We start from the raw sequence: 25,333 nt of genomic DNA on the forward strand, positions 1-25,333 counted from the left end.
TGGTGGAAAAAAATCTAAATTAGTTTTTGCTTCAATCAAGCCACATTATCTGTCAACTGGGTTAGAACAATATTTGTTTGGGACAGACACAAGAAACAAGATTTCAATCAGAAACAAGATTATTTTTTGAAATATCCAGCATACAAAACCGAGATCCTGACTTTCTGTGGTCATAAAACATTTATAGCATCCTGGCCAGAGTTGCCCATTAGCATCTATCCATCATCATGGCCTCCTAATCATCCCCATATACTGATTGACTTCATTCTGTCTCCCCTCCAAGCTGGTGTGTGGTGGGAGTTCTGGTGCTCTATGGCTGCCATCACATCATCTAAGTAGGTGTTGTACATTGGTGGAGGTTGTGGGCGAACCCATTTGTAAAGGCCTTTGAGTGTTAGGAAAAGTGCTATATAAATGTACTTTATTATTATTGTTTTATACAAACAATTAGAGTGTATTCAACCCCTCAGACCAAAGCCCCAGTTTTATACACTCTCAGCTATCACAGGGGCCCATTGCACCCACACACAAATGTTGACAGAAAGGAGGAGAGGACATAGAGAGTTATGAAGTCATTCTGCAATAAGTGCGGAGGGGGAGCGGACTCGATGCATTACAGATAAGAGGATTACAGGCCGAGTTTCCTCTAACTCTTCATTTGAGATTTCAAAGCTCCTTCATTCCTCTTGGGGAGACCACATATCGAGGGTGCTAATCTCCAGTGCAAAGTCAAAGGGGAAATTTCAAAGGCACATCTGTCCTGTTATCTTCACCAGGCCACAGATGGTCAAGGTTTCCTTAGCAAGTGCAATTCAGGAGGTTAAAAGAGCTACCGGGGGATATATAGTTATTCTTAAGAAGAAGTGAGGATTATATGTAAAGCAGAGGTACTTTGAGTTATTTCACACATCAGAGCTCTTTAACGCTGAAGTGTGTCATTTTTTCCCTTATTTTAAAGAACTTTTTGTTTCAGCTAAAAAAATGCAGCAACAACTTTAAACAAAGTGTAGCACTGTGATTGTTTTCTGCACTGTTTTTTTGCACATTCTGGCCAGCCTGGCATGGCAACAGCTCAACCAATGGTGTGGTTTTGGGGGCAAGGCTATCTATTTATCTGGCCAAAGGCAGATAGGACAGATCTACTGTTTTATGGAACTTTTTCACAGACTGTGATGATGCGTTCTAACAGGCAACAGCACAGTAATTTTTTGTATATATGTATGCATTTTTTTTAAAGTATGTACATTTATAACAGTATACTTTGTATTATATTACCTTAGCATGAAATTACAAAAAAAAGAAAAAAAAATACAAATAATAATCTTGCTGTAAGGGTGTTTCTAATGCCGCCTTCACATGTTATCGGAAAGTTGATAATTCCCACTTCTGAAGTCATGATTACAACCTCATTGCATTTTTATTTATTTATTGGAGGGCGTTCATGTGTAATTTTTACCTAGGAAACTCGTATTTACGATAATTCTGAGAGCACGTGAAGGCAGCATAATTCAGTAGATGTGGGAGTGACAGTAAAATTTTATTATGTTTCTCTTCCAACTGCAATGATCAATCTCTCTCTATTTTGTTCTCTTTTAAAAGTTGTGGAAAACACTATTGTGGAGTTTTTTCTTTTGCTATGTGAGCAAATGGGGATTTGAAAAATATATTTAATATAGTCTCTCATTCACCACTATATAAGTTTACCCAACTATGACAAGTTTAACTTCTGAAAAACCCGGAAATGTAAAAAGGTACAATTAGGTTCCTCACCAAAAAAAAAAAAAAAAAAAAAAAAGTGTTGGTTTTTGTTGGTTTAACTTAAAAAAGTAAGTAACCTGGCTGCCTTAAAATAAAATGTTTGAGTTGATACAATGAAGGAAATGTGCGTATTAAATAGAAAATATTATTGTATCTGAACCACATAAAAAATTTGATAAATCATGAAAATAGCACTGTTTGTTTCACTGCGTCATCAGAAATAAAATGCACACAATTACCCAATATGCTCACAAAATATTTTAATAATATTTTAATAAAGGTTGTCAAATCTCAAAAAATGTTCATTGTATTGTCTCAAAATTTTAATTTCAATGAACTCAAAATTTTAAGGCAACCAGGTAACTTTTTTTCTAAATATTTTTTTACAGTGTACTTGCTGATCATCAAATATTGTATTACAGATGTAAAATGTAACTGTGCTTCACATATGTTAGGTATTCTTTTAATTCTCTTTTAGAAATTTTAGAATGATTTTTCTTCCCTTTCACACTGTGACGGTTATTATAATCATAAAGGATTTCTAGCAATAAAGGGCAACATCTAAATATTGACAATATTAACATCATCTGAAGTTTATTTTCCCCAGTGTTTCCTTGTCTGTGTGAAAATGGAGTGCTGCTTATTTGCCGGCCTTCTGTGCAAACATTAGTTTGACACATTGCAGTAAATCACCTCAAAAAATGGCCTCCAGGTTTTCCACAAAGCAAACGAGCCTATGGGGTCTAAAATGTGTTTAATCTCTAGCACTCGTGTGATCATCCTTTTAAGGAAATCAGCAGTGCGGTTGCAATGCTGGGGAGTGGACATGTTTGGAGGGTTGTATATGGTGCTGAGAGACAGTCTGCTTATGAACAGAGTGCTTGAGAGGATTCAGGGAGATTAGCATTAAAGCTGGTGGGGAAAAAATGACAGCAGCACAGAAGATTCAATAATTACAGTTTTGACAGAGAACTTAATAACCTGCAAGAACACTCTTCAAGGCCTCAAAATTCAGCATTTACTACAACATAAATTAATGGCATATTTTATTTTATTTCAAATTACCACGTCATTTCTTCATATCTCACTTAATACATCTGAGATTATTTGACAGATCCCAGACAACTCAGACAGATTTTAAGTATCAACGCTGCTTAAAAAGATGCAGTCTAATCCTGTTTACATGAAAGAAACTTCTCCTGAGCAGGTTTAAGCTTACAGACCTGTTGCTATGACAGCAAGTCCAAGATAAGCTTTGGAGAACCAAACAATCCAAGACCATGCCAAATCATCAACAATCAAATCCAGCTAACTGAGTTAGCAATGTATGAAGAGCGGGCCCCTGGACGGAGAAATTCATGTTTATTTGTCAGTAAAAGTCTGCTGGGTGATGCGTTTTGTGAGTTTTTGATAGCGCCAGGACTTTCGTGAAAACCTACAGATTATACGTCTGCTTTTTTGTATCCTCGTCCACAGACAGTCAGATTGATAAAGGGTTATTAAAGGTGCGATATGTAGGATTTCTGTCGTAAAATATCCAAAAAACCACTAGGCCAGTGTTATATATTTTGTTCATTTGAGTTCTTACAATATCCCAAATGTTTCCAACTGTTTGTAAATTGTAAGAAAATTGCTATTTTAACCAAGGAACCGGGACGTCTGAGGGAGTCATCTGTCAATTGCATTGTATCTACATTACCCTCGGTTTCCAGTTTTATCTGGCATTGTATCTGGCAGAAAGGCTTTAGTCTTAAGAGTGTGCAATAAGAGTCACAGCAGCCGCTGAGCGAACACACAGAGTAACATCATAATTTTAAACACACTTAAATGTATCTAATATGATAAACAGAGCTGTTTTACCTCATACTCATGTCTGGAAAAGCAGAAATGGCACCGGAGACTGTGTCCCGTCATAATAAAAGTCCCGCTGCTCGCGAGCCGTGTGTTGCTCAACAATTTTATTGCCCAAGTCCTATCCCGATTCTTCCCTACCGGCTGAAAACCACATGTCCCAAGATTCTGAGCTCAAACTTGGTACATCAAACTAAGCCTTTGTTTTGAATAAGTACCCTCTAGCGGATGGAAAAAATACATAGTGCAGCTTTAAGGGATAGTTCACTTTGAAATTAAATGTTGATGTTTTAGCTTACCTCATGGGCATCCGAGATGTAGGAGTATTTGTTTCCCCAGTAGTTTCAATTTTGATCATTTTAGGTAAAACCATTCTTGTCTGTGCCTCACATAATGCAGGTCTATGGTCACCACCTCAAAGCGCATACACAGAGAAGTCCAAATTAAACATACGCTTCCCATCTTCCATGCTTACTCATCTTCAAAAGTCCAGTCATCTTGTCAAAAATTACATTTCCCAGCATCCTCCTGTTCAAAACCTACACTCATTCAGCCATAACCCATACTTGTTTCCCATCAACACACCAGTCTGCACTAAGATAAAAGCACACATCTCAGTTACTCATTGTCTGGTTTCAATTACGGATAACAAACTTATACAATCGACTTACTATTGGATCTCCAAATGATTCTTCAGTAATAATCCTGTGATATTCCAGCAATCTCCTGTAATGCTTGCTACAGAATTTCGGCAATCCTATAAAATCATTACAAATCACACTATACTGCATGGATATAATGCATGTAGACTGTGCAATGATGACACCTATTGAATTGTAGGCTACGATGCAATTTAGTAAATAAGAATATAACGTCTTCAGCATGCACTAGTGGTAAACAAAAAGAGCAAGATGAATCACACTTTGGCAATTGTGGTTTTTATATGCGCTGAAAAAAAGAGAAGGAACTGAAAGAGGGGAATATCGATGTGGTCATATAGGGAAAAGAGGCCAACTTGATCATTTTTGGAATGGAGCTCAAGGGGTTTCAAATGTAGCGTCTTCGTGTTGATAAATACGGAATTTTATGTTGCATTTTTATTGGCTTTAGTCATTAGACGTTGGACGTAGCAGCAAACTACGAAACTGCTAAATTTCAATCATGCTAAATTTCTGACACAGACAGAAAATTATTGCAGGCTATTATTGGTTGCAAGACTGCAAAAACAGCCGTCTTTGAACCGTCATCATTGTACAAATTAGGGCCATCATTGAGAACTAAAAATCACAGAAATCGCCACAATTGCTCATCGTTTGTCTGGGACAGCCCAAAATTGTACAATGTGTATCATGCATTAGTTTGGAATATTACACGTACCTGTCTACTCAACATAATTCTGTGAAAAGTTGTTAGCTCTCTCTACTATCACGCTCCTGTTGTCATTTATCCACTGTCACCCAGGGAAAAGTAAAAAGACTATGAAAAAGTTCATATTCATCTGCTCATTATTATTCTGACTGTGACATTACTCCCATTATTAATGTCAATAAATACACAGTGTTTAACCGAATCTCTTTCTCAGAGTCTGGTGTTCTCTGAAAATATCACAGCAGCAGCAATATAATTTTAAATAATCATATCACAATATCTGTATTTTTCAAAATAATCAATGATTTATATTGTTCACTTCTGGTAACAATTCACTACGAGGTTAACTTTGTTAGCATTAGTTAATACACTAAAGGGGGTCGCACACCGGACGCGGAGCTCGGCGGCGCTCGGCGGCGCTCGACGTCTTTAAAATTCGAACACATTGTTTTCAATGAGTGTACGCACACCGGTGGCGGCATTCGGCGCCTGTCCGCGGCGACTCACGAAGTTGTTCTAAATCCTGCCGCGCCACAGAGCGCCATTTCAAGGCTTTATATTAAAAGTATATTATCGTTAAGGTATACTGATTTCAACCTTTGCTACAAGACACATTTGTTTTACATTCTGAGTTCAACAGCTTGAATAAAGTCTAAACATATTTTGGGGAAATGTATAATAAACGTAGCCTTTTAAAATGTGCGCGTCCGGTGTGCGATACCTGAGACGCTGCGTGGCGCGCCGCCGAGCTCCGCGTCCGGTGTGCGACCCCCTTAAGTATCTTAAACTGGCAATAAACTATTTCATATTTAGACTTTTATTAGTCTTGTGTGGTCTTAACGGCAGCCGCATCTGGCCCGATTGATTCGGGCCGGAATCGGGCAGTGAGTAAACAGGCATACGGCCCGAGTGCGGCAGACGGAAGCGGGGCGACAGGTAAGTATTCGGCAGGCGAGAATCAAACCGGAACTTGCCCGAGTGTATTTTGCTATCTGGGTAATGAATTAACTAACTTATGGTAATTTATAAAACTTAAAGGGGGGGTGAAACACTCAGTTTCAGTCAATCTCATGTCAATCTTGAGTACCTATAGAGTAGTATTGCATCCTTCATATCTCCGAAAAGTCTTTAGTTTTATTATATTTATAAAAGAAATATAGGCTGTACCGAGTCTTTCCGGAAAAAGCCGAGCGCCTGGAGGCGTATCGTGTGGGCAAAGCTAAAGAATGACAAATGAGCACAAAGCGGTGACATCCTCAAGCGTGGAGAAACCCATGGCTATCCAGAATCACATTCGGAGGCTGAAATAAATTGAATAGGAGAGACAGCAACAGCAGGACGTCCGTCTCTGTGGTGTGTACTGTATTTAGTGGCCTGTCAACATTTGTGTGGGTTTACTCGCAGTTTATGAGGACATGATTCGGTTTATGGACTACTGTATGCGATTAAACCTTAGCAGTAGCAAGCAAAACGGTTTTGCACGTCAGACTAGTGTAACTTTATACATAGAACAGCAATGGAGTCCATTAGCGCATTTGAATGACGAAGCCCGCGATCGTGTCGTTTACTGATGTTTACTCACACAACAATAGCCAACAGCACAGACATTTGAAGCAGTTTTACTCACCGGCTGCTTCCAAAGCAGGACCGAACCTTTATCGCTGGGACCGCTCCGTCAAAAACACACTTCTTTAGTATGATTTGGTGAAGTCCTGTGACAGCAGTGACCGTGGAAATCCACTTTGCGACGCGACTGAAGCGATGTTGTGAAGCTTCCCGTCATTTTAGCGTTCAAATCGGTTCAAATGCTGCGCTGCCTTCCCGGAATGCTGTGCTGAAGCGTTGAAGTCGCTCGACGTCACCCATAGGAATAAAGTGGAGCGCGGTTTGGACTATAACGACATAAGTGTTCACGGACGAGTGGATCTGCACCTGAGGGAGTGTTAATGGGCTTCGCACCCTACCGGGAGAAGAGCCCGTACGGCCCATACAAGGACCTTCCGTTCTATCGACGTCAAGCCGACCCATACTCGAAAAAAACTCTCCGAAACTTGTGAGAAACCGGAAGGAGTATTTTTGACACAGAAATACTCCATCAAACGTCCAACATTAGTTTTTGAAACTTTGTCTATGTTTAGGATGGGAATCCAAGTCTTTAACAGTGTAAAAAGCTCAGTATGCATGAAACAGCATTTCACCCCCCCTTTAAATGTCTAATGATAAACTTAAAAAACTAATGTAAATGAAGTGAAGCTTATGCTTTTACCAAATTTTACCAAAGCCTCAAAGCTTGTGCTGTAATTTTCACAAAGCATTGGCAATAATGGACCGGCTGGCCGAGGTGTCCGCTAATGCAGTACTCTGTCCTAGTGAGCGTCCTAGCAATATGGTTAAGAAATCCTCCTCAAGCCCCTGGGCTATAGTTAAAGCACTTCCTCCATTTCAAAGCAGGGAAGGAAATGTCTAAAAATAATTTTCTACAAGCCCTCCTCAGAAGGCTTCATTTCTCATAAGAGTCGACCTAGCACTATAAGGCCTACTTTACCATGCGGAACTCGCTTGGAGGGCAGAGGGGTCACAGTACTCAGCGAAACATACAAGGCAGTGGGATCAATAGAGCATGTCGAGGGGCTTCTCTGTAGGTCCAAATTAAAAGACTCATCACTCATTATTTTTTATTGCATTATCTGTTCGGTCTGGCAGATCCATCACTATGAGTGTCTGATAATATGATTATGGTGATTATATGATTATGGTTATGGTTTCCACCCATACACACATGAAACCTCAGTTTCTAAAGTTCATGGACTTCCTGTTATTATTGTGTTTATGAATCAACATCCTGGTCAGCATCAAAATCACTACCACATACGTAGATGTTTTCTGCATTTTTTTCTTAGTGCCATATAACTTTCTAAAACCACATTGCAGTTGTGTTAAATAGAGCCTAGGCTGATGCTCATGTCTCTAAGCTCTTGTTGGCTCAAATCAAAGGGGAATGCTTTGATCAAAACTTGATATTGCCATAAAATGACTCAGTGCTCAATCTTTTTCCATTTTTACTGAATGTTGGCTATTGCGTCCATCATGCAGATGGAGCCAGCTCACCATTTACTAATGCACCAGACAATTCAGTCAGTTTGAATTCAGCAGACATAACTGCCACCAATCATTTAGTCTGTGTATACAGGCCTTCTTTCCCAAGAGTATTTGCATAGCATGATCTAGATTCATTTGCAAGCAGTGATAGGGATATAGTGATAGGGATTCGATGATGGGCCCAATTACCCTTAATCATGTGCTATAGCTGTGTACAAATGGAAACACTGAGCCTGACTGCCACACAAAGTTTTGACTGCCCATCCGCCCACTTTCAGATGACGCGTCTTCAATTATTTTTAGATGTGACTGTGCTTGTCCTATTTCAGTTTGCTGAAATATTCTCAAAACTGTTGCCAGGCCAATGATTCAAGTACACACTAATGACATCAGGGAAATGTGGAAAGAGTAAAACCATCACCCAGGAATAGTTCATCCAAAAATAAAACTTCTGGCATTTACTAATCTCAACATGTTGTTCAAAACCAGTCCAGCTTATTAGCATGCATAATACTAGGATATTGGCTGTTTATTAGTTTATGGGTTTCCATGGCCAAGCAGCTGCATCCAAGCCTTTGTAAGAATATGCATATTCCAGCAGCGAGTCGACACAACAAAGCATTCCAGAGACCCCTCTCCGAACCCTGAACCGATCGTAAAACTAATCAAGGATGCCCAAACGGCCCAGAGACAACATCTCTCCACCTTTACCTGGGTTATCTCAAAACCAGCACAAGGACAAGATGAGCCACGTGACGTGATTCCCCTTTGTTCTACAAGTGTAACAGCAGGCATAACCTCCTGAAGAAGGCACTCATTACAGACAGGCATACATTATCGTTATCTGGACACAGAATCACAAAGCTTTTGGCCCCAACATCAACATAGACATTAGACAGACACCTCTTCTTCCACCTCCTTCCTCAACCTGCATATTCCAAAGGCTCTTTGAACATCACACAAAGACCTTATACCAATGGAGACATGATGAATAAACTTAAACCTCAGATTCAATAATATGAATTAATCCACCCAATGGCACCTTAAATATACTATGGTATTATGTGTATTTTCATGTAACTTGTGAAGTTTCTCTGTATGCTAGACACGGATCACATATGAATTTTTACTACCTTCTGTGACATTTGGTACGGAAAAGGAGAGAGAAGGAGCAAAGAGAGAGCTGACTACGCCACCCTGGTCACTAAACCAGGGAAATATCCTAATATGGACAAACAAGTTCGATTTCCCCATTGACAGAGACTCCGAGACGTGGAGTTACAAAAATTCTTTATTAAGCCAAGATAAAAAAAAGTTAGAGTGAATATATTATATTTTAAACATCCAAAAAGGTGAATCACTGCTAGCACAGACACAACACAAGAATGACACTGATGATAACTCACAGGGCTTGTGGTTACCAGAAGCAGGGTGAGCTAGTGCCACGCGTCACTAAAAAGTCGACGATGGTCAGGCAGCACCCACACGTGCGCCACACACACACACACACATTCATTTCAACCAAGGGTCAATCACTATAGGTTGTAAACCATGGTCTTTGTCTCAGAAGGACCCCCCACCAAAAGAGCAACTAACCCTCCTGCTCAGGACCCACGGCTCCTGGAACACAAGAAACACAAATTACCAAACAAAATAAAGTTCAAAAGGATTCATAAAGGTTAAAGATTCATAAAGAAGGGTACCCACTTTAAAGAAATAAAATATACAACAACAAAAAATTAATCCAACGTAACAAGGGAAGACCACAAACCACTCAAACCTGCAACCAGTGGTTTGAGAGAGAACATATGGAGCACTGCCACAGGCCAGGTACAAATACCGCACTACTACCTGTGCAGTGACACAGCAAAGAGGGTTACAGTGGTCAAAATAAGGAAACAAAAACACTAAAATGAACAACAAAATGCGAAACCCACTTCAACCTGGGGTTCAGTAGTTATTAGAGTGATGCCACGTACCTGAAATAACAACAGGATCACTCATGGCGACTTAATCACCAGGGAGGTCGAGAGGTTATTATCACTGTGGAATAAAGAAATTAGAAATGTAATTCGAATACATATAACAGGAACATACAATGGCCACAACAGAAACACCAAAACAGGAACCCAGTAAAACAAATAAGCAAAAGAATAATAAAAAGCACAAGCAACAATGAAACCCAAAAAAAATGTCAAAATTACAATTCCAAACAAACTCAATTACAAAAACAAATGAAATGAACTAAAGCAACATAAACTTAACAAAAGTAAAACACTATATGCAGACAAACACACACAGGCATGCTGAGCAAACAACTAAAACATTAATAGAACAAAATAGGAACAAAAACAGGAGCAATGAATGTCTTAAACCAGGCAACATGGGCAACAAAAGTCCTTCAACAGGAAAATTAATGCACCTACAAGAAACTAAATGTGAGTTTAAATAGCAATTATGGACACCAATTCAACATACCAAGCATGCGAAGATCACGTCATTCATCCGGCAGCCACAGATAACGATTTCACAGACGAGCTGGAATACAGGAATACAAAACTCCCCATAACCAGACACATACTATTAAAATAAATACAGCCCCAAAGTGGGAATGAACCTACCATGAAGTCAAGCAGCAATCCATCAGCGGCATTCAGAGCAATACAACAAGGTGCACTGGTTGTTAGATGGAGCGTCACAGCAGCGAGAGCAGACCTTCAGCACGTTGTGCACTTTATCAGCACAATGCGGGTAGCACTGCACAGCGTGTAACAGTAACAGGTTAACATCATGTGAGCCCGAACACAAATCACAACCGGATACCGCACTCACCTACAACAGAGGAAACCAGGGCACCGTAAAGACCCCTGGCAGCACTACAACCACCCTTATTTACTCTTGGGAATGAGATACTGATTACCTGAGCCTAGGGAAGAGTAATCGATCCCAGAGAGGATGGATGTCACTAAATAATGGCACTTCACTACACTTCTATTCCCATCATGGGAATAACAAGCTGTTTGATGTCTATGTGATGGATAAATGATTCTCATAATTTTGATACAAGGTAAATTTGTGTAAAATGTATTGTGATCACAATAGGAAAGTTGGCTTCTTCAAAATGTTTAATTGGCCGGCTAATGCCATCCAGGATCCGGCTTTTACCCTGCAAAACCAACTGAACCCTGAACACAACAACTGACTACCAGTAGAGCAACGCCATCCTAAGAGGAACCCATGCTCATAGGAGCATTCAAACGCAAGTACATGACTCTTCATTCTGGATGAACTGGTAAAAATCATATCTTAGCCAACAAACTAAAGTTGACCTGCTGGTATATTGATTCTCAGGTTGTGGCTAAGAAATCATGTCTGAGCAAGACATTGGGACTTTAACAAACATCCCTTTCCCAGTAACTGTATGGATGAGTGTTTCCGTTAGTTTGTGTGTTTAGAATAGTTAAAACTTTTGAATGAACCTTTTTCATCTATACAAGAGTCTTTGGCTATGCGTTTATAAGTTACTGCTTCAAACTGATCGATTGTGTTAACTATAAGCTCACAAACAGTGAACACAAAATTGATATTATTGCAGTTGTAATGGGTAATATCCCGATTCAAGATTGATAATGTACTCTAATTTCAACGCAACAGTGGACGAATAGTTGATAAAGTGTTATATTAATTTTGATTCATTTCATATGTATTACAGTTCTTTCACTGTAATTCATTACCCTTTGAGTTATTTGATCCAAATCAATCCCTTACACCTTACATCATCAAGTGCAATGTAAAGCGTGTTCTCTGGAGTGCAGAATCACACTTCTCTGACTGGCAATCTAATGGATGAGTCTGGGTTTGCCGTTTGCCAGGAGATGACTTAATGGTGCAGAGTTTAAAGTTTGGTGGAGGGGGGATTATGGTGCAGGGTTGTTTGTCAGGGGTTGGGTTGGCCCCTTAGTTCCAGTAAAAGAAACTCTTAACTCTTAAAGGAACTCTAATACCAAGAGATTTTCGACAATTTAATGCTCCCAACTTTGTGGGAACTGTTTGGGGATGGCCCCTTCCTGATCCAACATGACTATGCACCAGTGAACAAAGCAAGGTCCAAAAAAACATGGCTGGTCAAATCTGGTGTGGAGGAACTTTACTGGACTGTACAGAGTCCTGCACCCCAACCTGATAGAACACCTTTGGGATGAATTAGAGCAGAGACTGTGAGCCAGGTCTTCTCGTCCAACATCAGTGCCTGACCTCTCAAATGCACTTCTAGAAGAATGGTCAAAAATTTCCATTATAAAAGCCTTCCCAGAGGAGTTAAAGCTGTTATAGCTGCAAAGAGTGGGCCAACTCCATATTAATCCCTACGGATTAAGAATGGATGTCATTATAGTTATTGTGCATTTAAAGGAAGAAGTTCCAAAACCTTTGGCAATATAGTGTATTTGTGAATTGAACAAAATATATTTTTGGAGAATCTCCAAGCTGTTCTTTATATACAATAACAGCATACAGTGCTATACAATTCCAAAACAAATATGAATTGTGTGCTCTTTTAATTTATCTGAAGTCATATGATGTGTGTGAAACAGCCCTGAGTTTAATTCTTACATTCTTAATTTCAGAGGTGTAGTGGTAAAAAAAGAGGTGGGTAAACTATAAATTCTGGGTGACCGCATCGTGGTCACGGTAAGGTGGGTCACTGTCTACCGGTGTATGCAGCCCGATCTCACGGCAATTCGTACTAATTTTACGAGGTGGCTAATATGAGCACATATGAGAGAACACACTAGAACATATTCACATTAAACAAGTTGGAATCAAAGAATTTTACTTTTGTCTTAAAAAATTACTCAAGCCGACTAATCGATTATCAAAATAGTTGTCGATTACAGTTTTTGCCAATTGCTAATGAGGCAGGTGCAGATTAACGACAGAAGGATGAATTTGGTGCCACATATTTTAATTTAAAGAAAACTCAGTTTCTGTAATTAACAGAAGATAGACAATGTAAGTTGCACTGTAGTTTCCACAAGTGTTTAGCCTAATGGCTGCAGACATTAACAGACGATTTTGCTAAACTAAAAAAACAATAATACCAAAAATTTTCCATTTGAACACAAAATACACTGCATCATTACAGCTTTTTTTTTTTTTTTTTTACAGGGTTTCGACATGCTCTCTACAATAAACCAGCTGCCTGTGATTAATTCATATCACAACAATGTCCAGAGTGCCTCTTTGTCCACTTGAAAAGTGATTGAAAAGTGTCACAAGCTGATTAAATGTACTACAAATGGATAATTATGTAATTTTGAAAATTGCCTTATATCCTTTTTTGAATCTTGGTTGCGTGTCGTTCATGAATGATTTGTTCATTTTGAACAAATCTTTAATATGACTCGGGACTACCGAGTTGTCTCTGAGAGTGATTCGTTCATTTTGTGTTGACCGCGCATGCGCATTACGCAACATATGGGTCTGATCGTTCTGATTCTGAATCGACAGGTGAGATCCGAGTCTTTTGTTCTTCCTGTCAGTCCCATAGAGACGGAAAGAGAAAAGATTGGTTCATTTTTCTGAACGAATCTCAAAGATCCGAGTCAGTAAAATGATCCGAACTTCCCACTACTCTCACTGACAGTTGCAGCGCAATATGAAAGACTTCGTCTAACTGTACAACAAACAACCAATGAAAATGAACAATATGAAACTAAAACGACATAAGCTTAATTTAAAATGGCTTATGAACTGTAGGCTATTTAGAGGTGGATAAACGCACTTTGGAGGTGGATAAACGCTATTTCCAAATTTTGGGAGGTGCGTAAACGCCGTTTACGGCCGTTTAGCCTCCACTACATCCCTGCTTAATTTGCAAATGTACATGTTAAAATTTGTCATGATATGTAAAAACCAATGGTGTCTGCTATTATTAAAGGGGGGGTGAAACACTCAGTTTCAGTCAGTGTCATGTCAATCTTGAGTACCTATAGAGTAGCATTGCATCCTGCATATCTCCGAAAAGTCTTTATTTTTTTAATAATTATATAAGAAAGATGCGCTGTTCCGAGTCTTTCCGAAAAAAGCCGAGCGGGTGGGGGCGTGTCGTGTGAGCGGAGCTAAATAATGACGTGTGCAGCAGCGCGCTGTGTGTTGAGTCGAGTGCATCCCTAACAGCGGGAAAAAAACTTTATTCAAAATAAAAATATGGCTTTTAATCAGATACAGCCATACATCTATGATCCGGAATCAGACCCAGAGGCTGCAGTTGAACAGGAGCAGCAGCAAAAACGACTAGAGCAGGACGTCTCTATGTGGTACAAGTTATACACTAACTATATAATATGCTTAGCGGCTTGTGTTATTTACATATTTATACTTGAATTATATCGTCGTATTTTTGTCTTTGAAGGTGTACATGTGGGAAGTGCAGTTGTGCACGTGTGTTTGTGTGTTTACGCGTGGTTTGTGTAGACAGTAAGCGGACTAAAAAAAACACAGACATTTGAAGCAGTCTCACTCACCCTTCTAACGTTGGGACTGCTCCATCCTTCAGCATTAGGCGATTGGGAAAAGCCGGCGTCGAGCTGGGCCTTGTTTATGAAACAGTCGGCACCGAAATGCAGCGAACAGATATAAACATTCGCGCAACTCAGTTGCTGATCCGGAAAAGCAAATTACATCCACTGTTGCCTTAACGCGGGGTTTTGGAGAATCTGTGCAGGACTGTCTTGGTCTGGCAACCAAAAACGCACTTTTTTGGTGACATTGTTATGTGCTATGTGTAATTGTCACCTGTCCAGCATCCTACAAGCCAGCGCTTTGATGGGCGTAGGCTGTTGCTTTCGCTCTCTCCCTCGCTCTCTCTCACGCGCTTCCGGTAGAATTGTCCGTAAGGCCCATACAAGGAAATTCCGCCCCCATTAACGTCAAAGGGGACGCATGATCTCAAAAAACTTGCCGAAACTTATGACTAACCGGAAGTAGTATTTTTGACAAAGAAATACTCCCATCAAACGTCCACCTTAACTTTTGAAACTTTGTCTATGTTTAGTATGGGATTCCAAGTCTTTAACAGTGTAAAAAGATCAGTATGCATGAAACAGCATTTTTACCCCCCCTTTAAAGTCAAATCTGGCACATCACATCTTGTCACACCTAAATTGAAACTCTGCATACACTAACAAAATTTTAGATATTTTCTTTGTTTTGAGAGGTTAAGGTTTGTGTCAACATATTTGATGCAGTGTTTTTTTATGTGTTGACGTGCAAATAAATGCTTACAATTTTATCTTTCCATCATGCAAAGTGAGTCTCACAGGAAAGAAAAGCCTACTTAGTTTGTGGAGACATGGGGGTGAGTAAATGATGACAGAATGTACATGTTTGGGAGAACTAATCCTTTTATTTCAAGTATATTTCTCACACAATGTTACTGTATGACTTCAGAAAACTTCATCATGAACTTGCCAAATTAACCATGAATTATGATGCTTTTTTTCTGTTTGGAGTTTGACAGGCCTTTCTTCACAATATTAATTACTCTTTATTTCAAGGTTGCATTGTAATTATATATTTAAATAATGAGTAATTAACAGCATGTACTTACTAGCTAAGATAATGGTTAGTTGTATGTTATGCATAATTTACTGTTATTCCTATAGTAAGTACATGCAATGTGTAACGAACACTTAAATATAGAGCAATATTTAATATTGAGTGTAAAAGACAAGCACTGAGATTCTTTGAAACATCTTCATATTTAATTTACAGCCAAAGTCAGGTTGTAATTAACGCGAGCCTGGTTGTATACTGACATTTATTTTTTTATTTTTTTATTTTTTATCATTTAAAAAATGCCTTGGCCCTTATAAAAGCGGTCCTTTTCTCTCAAATAGTCTTTATGGCACCATAGTTAAAAAATCTCATTTAGCACAAAGGCACTCTTTGCTGTTTAATGCATTCCTTAATTACACTTCAAGTGCTGACTCACTGCTTTTAAATAAAGGTGCTTGAATGGCGACCATCACGACAAAGTGTACAATAGCTGTGCGGTTGATACCGATGTATGTACATATAGACGAGTGGAAAGACGAAAGGAGCGTAACAGAACAATCAATAATGCATTTGAAGTACAAGTGCATTAAGGTAGGAGGAAGTATTGTGGTGGGCGTGTTGTGTATGAATGGCTGATTCTAGCTCATAAATACTGGAAATGCATTTCAAGAAGGCTCATGTTTCAGATGACAGTTATAACCATGTGATGTCACTTTCAAACTCACTTATGGCCAAACTTTCTATTATATGATCCGTTGCAAGGCTGTTATAGTGTATTATTGTAGTTGTTGGAGTAGAAAGAGAAGGCAAAACTTCCATTGACACAACTAAACTGCCCCCAGAGATGTATTTATTTAAAAAAGGGGCTAAAAGGAATAAAATGGAAATCCAGTGACAGTCCACTGCACACCACTGATATGTTAATAGGTTTTTGCAAACGACCCAGCTTTGCATTGTCTTCCCTTGCATAAACACACACAGAACCTGCACCGAAGTGAGTTCAATCTTCTGGATACTAAAAAATATATGGCTACTGTGACAAAGTGCAAAACGCTCACAGTGCCACATTTCACACTGTTGCTAATGCTCTTGTTCTCTGGTGTCTGTCCCATGGCAACTTTTTTAGAGTATCCGTGAAATAAAATTCTAAATTTACTCTCTATAATCACATAACAAGGATCTACAACCACTAGACCCTTTGCAAGAATAGTGAAGACAAAACATTTTGTCATAGGTTATTGCAGCTCATGCTTATTTTCTGTACTTCAGTTAGCCTGACAAGCCAGACCCACATCAAGATGTTTGGTCTGGGAACTCACCATTGGCAGGGCTCAATCCGGGGGTGGGGGGTAAACGGTTATCTTTCAAATTCCCTCTGCCGGCAATAGGATAGAGCTTCAACCAACCAGAGCAAAGAAGAAGGTGAAGCAGATCTAGTTAATAAGATTTAACTTTCGCCGTATCCGGTGGGCAAAACTCGGGTGCCGTTCTTTGTTCTTTAATCAAAGAAAAGCTTAACTCCAAGTCTTTCAGAGTTGCAGCCAAAGCCGATTCGAAAGACCGCCTTTCGCCAGCTTCTTTGTTTACAAGTAGCAAGTGGAACCGCGGCAACACTGATGTCATTATGTTAAGTCCGCCCACCTACTCTATACACGATGTGATTGGCCTGACCAGAGTTTGGTTTTTCCAGCTCACAATCAACGGAGAGTTGCTAGACTACCCTGGCTGCAAATTAACGGTGCCCTAGAATGAAAAATTGAATTAACCTTGCCATAGTGAAATGATAAGAGTTTAGTACATGGACATCACATAATGTGAGTCTCAAACACCATTACCTCCTACTTCTTATGTAAATCTCGTAAATCAAAAACTCCACGGAAAAAAAGTGCTTCTCAACAAAAAGCAAACCGTGATGCAAGCGTTGGGAAACATTTATATGCACGCCCCAAACATTTGCATATGTCCAAACAAGCAGAATCTACTGATGGTAAACAAGACACTCGAAGATAGCAAAAACGGCTCTCATGACACATGGTTGAGGTTTATTATAATCGGATACCACAACAAATCGTTCGTTTGTTCGGCCCATTTCAAGCAAGCTTCGCTCAGCATCTTAAACTGAAGAAAGGGGCAATTACAACTATATTTCTGCAAGCAGTAAGTAATTTATCCACTTATTGACTAGCTGTTTAAATAATTTCTGATTAAATTGAACGTTTCTTAGAGACCGCATTGTCTAGATGACTCAAGATGCTAGTACAGTAACAATAGGAAACTCCAAGTACCATACAAAACTAAATAATGTGTCTAATGACAAAGGTTAATATTATTTTGTATTACAAAATACAACCGTAGATACCATTCACTCGATCGTTCTAGCAAACGTCACCTTTTCCACCATACAAGTTAAAACGATAGTCGATGGAGATTGCTGAAATGCAGCTTACTTGTTTATTGGTGTTTTCAGATCATCCACGGCGAGAGAGAGCTTGCGTGCATATGGTTGCCAGATTGGACATGTTTAGGTAAAACACTGGATAGTATACTGTTTTTTTCACAGAAAAGCTCTGTTTGGGGGATTTAATTACGAATGCGAGCTCTTTCTCGCGCGCGGCTGATCTGAAAACACCAATAAACAAGTAAGCTGCATTTTATCAATCTCCATTTGAGATGATTTGTTCAAAGTGTCATTTAGACGGTCTGTGTTCTGTCAGGACGGTCAGGACCCACGAGCCGCTTTACTGAACTGCTGTGAGCTGCTGAAATAAGCCAATCAGAGCAAAGCTTAACATTATATATTTTTTATATTATATAAAAAATTATATAACAATTTATAGGGAACAATTTATAGGGTTGTAAATGGACCTGCAAAACTGTATCTGGACAATTTTCCCCTAAATAAGCCACATAGCCTCTATGTTTCATATCATTCTAGGGCACCTTTAAATTTGCTCCCATTAGGGTGCGTCTAGATTTCTAGGCTATACTTTAGTATGTAAGTGCTTAAAGGAACACTCCATCTTTTTTAGAAATAGGGCTTATTCAACTTCTTTTCTACATTTAGATATGTGGGCAAATGCATTTTTGTCTCATTGCATGCATTGTTTTAGTTTGGCAGGGTCGCTGATAGCTTAGCTTACCATAATGAAAGGAAGCCTATGTTGCCAGCTAGAATGTCGCGAGTAAAAGTGATCCAAAAAAAACAAAACAAAAAACACTTAATTACTTCTACAAATAGCGATGCAGATTAATACTAAGTGATTTCCTAGGCAGATATTGACTTGTGACTATATTATGGGGAAGCACTGCTACTTGGGCGCAGAGATATCACACAACCCATTGCGATCGCTCAACAGCCGGAGGACATGAGGTTGAGAGCCGTGGTATCTCTGCGCCCAAGTTACAGCAACCCCTAGCACATTAAAATGCCTTACGTTACAGAAAGATTCAAGTTCAGAATTTCAATTGCATTTTTTTTTTCTTTACTTAATCACAAGTTAACAGCCCCAGTAGAGAAGAAGACAAGAGCGCAGCATTCATGCTAACGCCATTCTTGTATCCAGGTCAGGACCTCCGAAGGCACTCACGCATGTAGTGGCACATAATGTGATACACCTCACATCTCAGAATCCTGTAGACCGACCACCCAGGTGCTTCTATTACCTCAGCTGAGCTAAAACCTTATGTTTTACCGCTTAGTCATTTGGCAGTGTTCATGATAACGTGTTTCAGAGTTAAACTAAATCTTCCTGTGGCACCGGTGTCATGGTGCACACCCTAATCAGTATGCAAGGCATGTTGCCAGAGATGTTGAGTTCAAACTAAATTAAACTCATCTCGGCTCACTGAGTGGCTTAAAATGGGATTTGGTGCTCAAATGTGATCTGAATCTGAGCTTAGAAAGAAATGTTACGTACCCTTCATTCAGGGGATAACAATTTCTTAGCTGTTTAATTTGATTAGTTTTGAAGCCCTTCACTGAGCTCTCTGTAAACAAGAATACATTGACGATATTAGTATTCAGATGGAATCATTGCGTCTTGAGCATCACAATGACTCTATTTATTCCACACCTCTCTTTAGATTCCCTGGCATTGCAGTCTGGTCAGTATAGAATGACACCTAAAGCTTGGCTTTACTGCCTTTGATTGTTTCCTTGACAACTGTGCATTTTATAGACCTAATGTTTGGATAAAGAAGCTAACTGTATGTTGGACGGTAATTGATGCCAAGAAGTCAGTCATTCCTTTTCAAGGCAAGGCATTTTTCCATTCAGCCATGAACAAAACGCTTCTCAAAGTCTGGGAAGACCAAACTCTTAGCCTGTGGTAACTAGCAAGACGACACTTTTAACTGAGGCTCATTGCTTCCTCACCAAACAGGAACAGGTGAGTTTTAGGCAATGCTACAGGCGCCAAACATGAAGTCTGGAAAGCAATCTTGATGCCAGTAAAGTGTGTCCCTGGGCCCTTGCTGTAAACAAAGAGCTTTTGTTACTGATAAAACTCTGAGACAGATCAAGGCTGAAAGCCTCAACAAGACTAGAACAACAAATCAGGGTCCTGTCGGTTTGTGTTTGCCCCGGGACTATACATGCTGTATTACGCCATTATTCTGTAGCTCCACAGGGGGCTTTGGCAGAAAAAAACACAGTGGTTTTTGAAATCACCTCCATAGGTCTAGCAATAGCTGGCCAGTGGCCATGCAAAGTGGACCCAAGTTTATGCGGACCTTGCCACATCGCATTAGATGAAGACCCTGCATTGAAATGCTCAGAGACATCAGGGTACAAGTTCTTGTTCACTTTAGTCTCCGGTCAGCAGGGCAGATTGTGTATGACATTTCTCTCAGATTCAGTTTGCTCTCTAAAGCAGAAAACCAGACTTTGTGTATTCTGGGAAAATGAGGCTGTAATATAAATCATGCTCTGGTTGGTTAGTGGCTTGACATTTTCTAACACGCATGTCTACTGTCTTGTAATGCTCTGTGATGTGGTTCCCGGGTTGAGAATGGGCTGCGCGGCGTGGAAGAAACAATGATATTGTGATTATTTTTTTGACAAATATTGCAGCTGCAATTTGTACTGTGATATGTTAAACATTTAACTTCTCATGTTTCTGCTGCCAAGATATCAAGGATTAAAGAACAAAAAGACTTACTATCACACTAAAACAGTTTTCATCCTTAGCTTTTATTCTCCCAATGAAGTCATATTCAGCTACCAGTAGAAACTGTTACTTCATTTTGTTTAGAACTGTTCTCTTTGCACTTACATTTATTTTTGGCCAACCTATTTTTACTCCCAAATATATATATAATTTGAAAAATCAAGCTATTATTGTAATAACAATAATAATTGTTATTATAATTCTTATAATTACAGTACGTGCATAATTATTATGCAAGTTGATATTTGGACCATATTATTTTCCATGCACATTTTACTAATTCCAAACCACATTATTCTTAATAACAACTATTCATTTTATATTTAATCACTTATAAGTGACATGCAATTGTTAAAAATGCCTTATATTCTGGTGTGCATAATTACTTTAAAAAAAACAACAACAAAAAAACAGACAAACAAATAAAAAACATTTTTTTTTTTTTACGGTGTAAAAAGATATGTAACTTGCACTGAAAAGTCAAAAGATTATTAAATGCTCATGCGAAGGATGCAATACTAGAAATTGCAAAACCAATGAACTGACCAGTGGGAAGCAAAGAAGAAGAAGAGACACATTATATGCAAAAGGTGAAGAAATAGGAGTGAATCCATCAGGAACCCTTTAGTCTCCGGTGTCACCATTTTTCAGAAAGGCAACCTACCTGGAGTCTCCAGAAGTACAAGATATCAGGATTCTATGGTAAAAAATCCTAAAATTCGACCCACACCCAATACGAATGAAAGTGTTGTGAAAGACACAAAGTTAACATGTGTGTTTTCTTTTTGGCCTGTTTTTGTGTGACCCTGCTGAACCAATGAGCATTTTTCAGTCCATTGGTCATGCCTTAATTTAGCAACTGACATGGATTTACTCTGCTTCTCTTATTTGATGGGATTAGCTCACTACCCTCCAGCACGTTTACAAATTCTCAACTGTTCTGTCACATTTCTCTAGATTTCTTTTTTATATAACATCAGTGAGTGTAGCATTAGCAATATCTAGCATTACATTTACACAGTTGTTCATTAAATAAGACTGGACATTATGGATATTAAACAGCAGACTAGGTGACTATTTTCCCAAGCCAGTGTCAAATACACTGTAACCAGAACTTTACTAGTTATCACTATTTCAAAAATGAGTCAGGTTCCATAGACACACACCAACCGATCACACATAAATGCGTATAAATAGTACGAGTGTGCAATGTCGTGGAATGTATACGTGGAATGTATACGGCAAAAACTCATTTTGGCGTGCATATGATACGCTGTTTTTCGTGTGCATATGATACGCACATAATGGCGTATATATGACAAGCGCTTGGGTAGGTTTAGGGTGGTGGGGTGGGGGGTTCATATGTATAATACGCCATAAAATGCGTCTCATATGCACGCGAAAAACAGCGTGCCATAGACACGCCAAAATGAGTTTTGGCGTATACATTCCACGACATTGCACACACGTACTATTTATACGCATTTTTGTGAGAATACCCTGCACACACAGATCAATAATATTGGGGATTCACGCCTGTATTTAAATGCAATTGTCGCTCCTTAAACTTCAGTGTGTATGTGGCCAAATTGTAATAATACAACAACTTCTATTACTGCTACTAATAATAATAATACATTTTATTTATAATGTGCTTTTCTAAAACCCAAAGCTTTACGAATAATGTAAATTTAAAAATAAATAAAATACAAAAATAATGAAATACAAAGTAATTATAAAATAATCATAATAGTATAACAAAATAAAATACTATTCATAAATACTACTTACAACTGTTCTCTTTTCATTCAAATAGTATACTTCTCTTCTGTATTGTAATGATGGGCAGACAGAGGCTTCGTGAAACACTGAAACAGTTGAAGCAAATGTGCTGTACTGTCAAAGCTTTGAATCATTCGACACCTGTCTCCACAGTGTAAATGCAACAAAAACCCACGCCAAACATGCATACAAACACATTTGAACAAAAATTCATTGCAAACGTTTTATTGAAAGTAAAATCTTTCAAATCCAAAATCTTTCAATCCTAATAATCTAATACAATTAAATATGTCTATATGTTCTTTTATCAATTGTCAGGGATTGTTTTGTTTGTTCCATGGATGGCCCACCTAAACACACCAATAAGAGACTATTAACTGCTATTATTCTTTTTAACAATGTCTAATTAAAACGTCTACAAATGTATAAAACTGAACAGAGATCAGGTAAAACCCACAGACACTATTCAATGGTTCTCAGTGACTGCTCATGATTCATGGGTTATTTGCATTAGTATTGCATCCTTATCGTGAGCATTTAATACTTTTTGCATGTTCAGTGTGAGTTAAATCTCATTTTAACTTTGAAAGAAAACCTGCTTTATAATTATGCACACCAGAATATAAGGCATTTTTTTCACTTCCAGACTTTCTTAACAATTAGATATCCCTTATAAATTATTAAAAAATAAAACATTAATAGTAGTTATGTGGTTAGTAATTGGTAAAATATGTTGGAAAACAAAAATTATCAGAATATCAACTTATGCACACAATAATTATGCACACACTGTAGTAGTAGTAGTAGTAGTAGTAGTAGTAGTAGTAGTAGTAGTAGTATTACTATTAGTTACAAACTGATCTGACAGACAGGTCCAAACAGAGCAAATAATCCAAATATAGTTCCAAAACACAGGTAGACGATGGCTGTGTACAAAATCACATAGCCTTCTCTCTTGAGTACACTCTCAGAAAAAAAGGTACAGTGCTGTCACTGGGGCGGTACCCTAAAGTACAAAAGTGAAAAGGCATATCTTTATACCTTCCTAACCCCTAAATTATACATATTAGTACATTAAAAGGTACATTTCAGTACTTTAAGAGCGTGAATTAGTACCTTAAAGGTACATAGTAGTACCTTTTCGGTTACCTTAGGGTATCGCCCCAGTGACAGAAATGTACCTTTTATTCTGACAGTGTAGTTCATTATTTTGAATAAGAAATTATTGAATAAGAAATTATCGCATGACCTATCTGCATCAGTTATGTTTAGGGCTGGGACAACGCGTCGATGTCATCGATGACGTCGACGCAAAAAATACGTCGACGCAAAATATGCGCGTCGATTCGTCAGACTCAAAATAAAGATGGTGGCACCGGAGAGTAGTAGCAACCATAGATATACATAATAAAGTATATTATGTAATTAAGTATATTATTTATTATGTATATCTATGGTAGCAACACGAGTGGCTCCTCAGACTTTCAGAAGTGCAAGGCTTGCGGGTTGGCGCGCGGCGCGCACGGAGCAAGCGCTCTCAACACAGGCGCGCATGCACGCGTTTTGTTGTCACGGCTACATAAACAAATTTCTGCACACAGGAAGACAGATGTTTTGGTAATATTTTATGTATTTTAATCACAAAAACAAACGTTTGCATCAAGTGAAAGCATCGGGCACATTGGCTACCTACATAATAAGCTGTTTTAAATTTAAAATGTTCACTGTCTAATCGCGCTGATGTGACCGAGGGTATCCATCCTCTAAGTGAGCACAGTTTCATTCCAGGACTATTCCGGTTTTAAACGGAATATTGGCGCCCGTAATGCACTCTACATGTAACTGTTTTCACTGTCATGCCACGGGGCTGTGTGGCGTTTTCTCTGTCTCTGCACACTAGAAGCGTGTCTGACGCGGCGCTGCTGCTGCTATTGATGCGGAGGGAAGCCCTATTCTGGATGTTAAACATAAATAGCCTACTGATACAGCAAAGACCACGTCGGCAGTAGCCTATTGACCATATATCTATGATATTGACGGCACAGGCAGTGTGCAAACTCCAACCTGTTTACGTGGGAGCCGAAACAAAAACGGACACGCCACGCAGCCGAGTAGCTCACGGCACGCTTCAGTGTCCCCGGATTTGATTAACCAACTTGTTGATATTTAATCGATGGGCATAGCCTGTAGGCTGAGTTGCATACATAGAAAAATCGTATATTGTGTTTCTTTGTTGTTGGTTTATACTTAGCTATTTATTTGTGCATGTGTGTGTGTGTGTGTGTGCGTGTGTGTGTGTGTGTGTGTGTGTGTGTGTGTGTGTGTGTGTGTGTGTGTGTGTGCACTTTGTTATGATTTTATTGAATGCATTGCTCTTGTATAGTCTTTTACTTTGAAATTTTAAAAGCAATAAACATATATTGCAATGTTACGGAATTAGTTTTTTTCATTCAGATAATTAAATCAACATGTATAAATTGCTATTAGGCAATTAATGGGGAGATAATCGATAATCGAATCGTAACCGAATCGTACAGGAAAAATTAATCGTTAGATTAATCGATACATCGAAAAAATAATCGCTAGATTAATCGTTTAAAAAATAATCGTTTAGCCCAGCCCTAGTTATGTTGTATCACAGCCATTCACAAATCATCTCCTGTAGCCTCATTGGATAGTAAAGCATCCATCACTAGCGTGGCACACTTCAAAATTTGGGTATACTTATTTTGTCACATACTGTTTTATGT

At 38.8% G+C, this 25,333-nt stretch overlaps 1 long non-coding RNA gene across 1 annotated transcript; it reads right to left on the reverse strand.

The window, feature by feature from the left end:
* Positions 1-9,349: 9,349 nt before the first annotated feature.
* LOC137064177 (uncharacterized) lies at positions 9,350-10,993 on the reverse strand. Its single transcript, XR_010901519.1, has 4 exons — positions 10,909-10,993; positions 10,698-10,833; positions 10,014-10,119; positions 9,350-9,696 (listed from the first exon to the last, which is right to left on the reverse strand). It is a non-coding gene; the product is annotated as an uncharacterized lncRNA (long non-coding RNA).
* Positions 10,994-25,333: the final 14,340 nt, after the last annotated feature.

Source organism: Pseudorasbora parva, chromosome 24, assembly GCF_024679245.1.
Source record: "Pseudorasbora parva isolate DD20220531a chromosome 24, ASM2467924v1, whole genome shotgun sequence".
NCBI classification, from domain to species: Eukaryota; Metazoa; Chordata; class Actinopteri; order Cypriniformes; family Gobionidae; genus Pseudorasbora; species Pseudorasbora parva.